The sequence below is a fragment of the Stenella coeruleoalba genome, assembly GCF_951394435.1.
Source record: "Stenella coeruleoalba genome assembly, chromosome: 4".
Taxonomy (NCBI): domain Eukaryota; kingdom Metazoa; phylum Chordata; class Mammalia; order Artiodactyla; family Delphinidae; genus Stenella; species Stenella coeruleoalba.
In genome coordinates, this window is record NC_137149.1 from 54843966 (window position 1) to 54847271 (window position 3306).

Consider the following 3306-nt stretch of genomic DNA (forward strand, 5'->3'; position numbering starts at 1 on the left):
TATCAACTAGTAGAATCTGTGACTCAGGTACAGAGCGAATAGCACCAGCTGACACTAGGAATTAATCAGCATCCAATGTCTTAATAAGGGTGTTGTCATTATTTCCTGTGAAAAAATTATTTTCTCTTTCCATGATGACTTAGGGGAGTTAGAAAAGAAGCTTTCTGGAAACAAGAGATCAGTATGTGTGGTCTATAATATTTAGCCTTTATGTTACCTAAGAACATCACCCTCATATAGCCAGAAACTGAAAATGACTAAGCCATTCTGTATTATTTTACAGACATCATTTGATATCTTTCTAACAATAACACTGTGATATAAATCATTGGTACTAATAGTTCTTCAATACAAAAATCAATGACCTTATTTTTGTCTTTTTCCTTTATACTCATGATGAATGAAGTCTAAAATAGAAAAAAAAGCAATTACTTCTTGTTTTAGGAGGAAAAGGTCTCATTCTATGACTTCCACATCCTTGACACAGATAACAATAGCAATCTAGAGGTAGTTAAGAAAATGTAGACAAGAATGCTCAGGGCTACAGAGAGGTGGATTCCAAGAGAATGACATTATTAACATTTCAGATGTATAAATTGTCCCACTCATCTGCAAAAGGAGCCACTACTCTCTGTTCTACATTAAGCAGCTAGAAATAATGGTTCTTAGAACAGAAAAAAATAAAGCAAAATATAGCTCTGTTTTAATTTGTTATTCATCGACCTCTGGTCGGTCAAAAAGCTACATGTTCTGGTTCATATATACTTAAAATTTTATTCATAATTATGAAAGTTATCACATTTTACAATCATTTGTATGTCATAGAATACTTTCATATAAGTTATGTGAAGCTATCAAACTGGAAATGAATAAGGATTTCTTTTACTATTGAACTTAGGTATAATGTATTTTATTTAGTTAGGATGCAGAATAATTCTGTTGTCTGGGTTAATTCAATAACAAACTTTTAAAGAAAACATTTGTTATTTTCTTCACTTTAGCCCAGTAAAAATTTCATCATTTAAAAATATAAATCCAACAAACTAGTGAACATAGAAAAAAAGAAGCAGACTCACAGATATAGAGAACAAACTAGCGATTACCAGAGGGGAGAGGCAAGGGGGAGGGACAACATAAGGGTAGAGGACTAAGAGGTACAAACTATTATGTATATATTCTCCTCGTGTGGTCTCACGGAGTCGGGTCCCCATCCGGAAGCGGCACCATATGGTGGAGGAAGGTGTCCCAGAGCCGTCGGGTGCAGGCTCAGCAGAGGAGAAGTGTCAAAAGGAGAGTTTCAACTTCTTGAAGATTAAAGCCTAGCAGTTCTGAGCTAGTCCCAGTCCAAATGTCTGCAAAATTAAGAGAGACATCAAAACTCCTTCCACAAACTTCAGCGGACCCTGACCGCATTCTGGTAATGAAGGTGGAAGAGGGAGGGCAGGCATGTAATATGGTCTCCAGCCGCCACTGAAGCAGCTACTACAGCTCAGAGACCTACCACCAGTAGTTCAGGCAGTTTGACTACCAGGAGTCACCTGGGCCACGGGAGGCTCTGAGCTGGCTCCGTGAGCTGTGCTGTCAGTAGCTGAGGCCAGAGATGCACAGCAAGGAGCAGATGCTGGAGCTGCTTGTGCTGGAGCAGTTCCTGGCCATATTGCCTGAGGAGCTGCAGGCCTGCTTTCAAGAGAATTGACCATAGAGTGGAGAGGAAGCCATGGTGATGCTGGAGGAGCTGGAGAAAGTGCACAACAGGGCGGCTGAACAGGTCTTTCTTGGACGAAATGAAGACATGCTTGCAAAGAAGCTACCAACTTGTGAAATCACTCAGGAGACACCACGTAACCAGCTTAAGCCCACAAAAAAGCAACTGCAGTGGGCATCAAAGGAGCTTCACATCTTAAGACAAAATGATAGAGACACCGAAACTATAAATGTGAAATCAGCTTCAAGACAAAAGACTTCTTCAGGCAAAGAACTGCATTACAAAGTTTCTAACACTCTTCACATGAATGCTTCCCAGAGTTTCACCTTTAGAGGAACCTGTGAACAAGACAGAAAGTTTGAAAGAAGACAGGGAAACCGTCCTCAAAAAAAAACAACACAAGTGTGATGAATGTGGGAAATTCTTTAGGCAGAGCTCAGCCGTTAACCTACATCAGAGGATCTACAGTGGAGAGAAACCTTATACATGTGATGTGTGTACAAAGGTTTTCAGCCAAAGTGCAATCCTGATTCAATATTGAAGAATCCACACTGGGGAGAAACCCTTCAAATGTCATGAATGTGGGAAAGCCTTTAGTCAGAGCTCGCATCTTTTCAGACATAGCAAGAAACATGCTGGAGAAAAAGTCCCATCAGTGTTGTGAGGGAGTCAAAGCATTTACTGAGAACTTTTTCAACAGGGGAGCAGACACAAGGCACCAATACTCCTTTAGTATATATCGGTAGTTTCAGTGGGCACCAATTTCCTTTCAAAGGTTTTAAAAGCCACAGGAGAGAATGTAGAATATTTTCTGTCAGCATTGTTTGCTTTTCTGCTTTTCAGTACAGTATCAGTTCAGATGATTGAGATTCTAAAGCTTAAATTGGAATTTCATTCCTAGTGCAACTCTTAAAAAGATACTCTCAGACATGTTCTACTGTTTCCATTATTAACACATATAATGAACTAGTATGTTCCTTTTTAGACAAGTACATTTTCCCTGTTGAGAAGGAGTGTGTGAGTTAGTATATAAGTTGGTATTCTCCATTTCATTACTTGCACATTGGACTTATTAGACCAAAGATTAAATCAGTTTTTTAAAAAACTTTCCTGGGAATTCTCTGGCAGTCCAGTGGTTAGGACTCCATGCTTTCACTGCTGCATGCCTGGGTTCAATCTCTGATCAGGGAACTAATATTCTCCAAGTCACGTGGCATGGCCAAAAATAAGAATAATAAAATAAAATAAATTTCCTGTTTTATTTTCTGTTACCAGATTCAAAATATGAGAATGGGATTGAGGAGACCCAAAAGAATATGTACCTCAAGACCTAAGCTGAAATATCCAGGGTCATTGTTAGGAAGCAGGTGAGTAAAGGGACTTTACTCATCTCTTACAAAAACCTGAGAACCTACATACTGTTTTGTTTCAATTTTTAAAATTGAGGTATAGTTGATGTATAATATCATCTATACATACTGTTGATGATACTAAGTAATTTCCTGTGTAGGAAAAAAAATTATCTCCTTTACAATTTATATTGGAAATATCCCAGTAAAGCATTAAGATTTGCTTTACATGTCTTCAGGAAGTGGCCTAAA

General features: G+C 38.4%; 1 pseudogene across 1 annotated transcript; it reads left to right on the forward strand.

Annotated features, from left to right (window-relative positions):
• The first annotated feature begins 1348 nt into the window (after positions 1-1348).
• On the forward strand, positions 1349-2369 carry LOC307186004 (zinc finger protein 396-like; annotated as a pseudogene). The gene has a single exon. The product of its transcript is annotated as a zinc finger protein 396-like (transcript).
• The last annotated feature ends 937 nt before the right edge of the window (positions 2370-3306 follow it).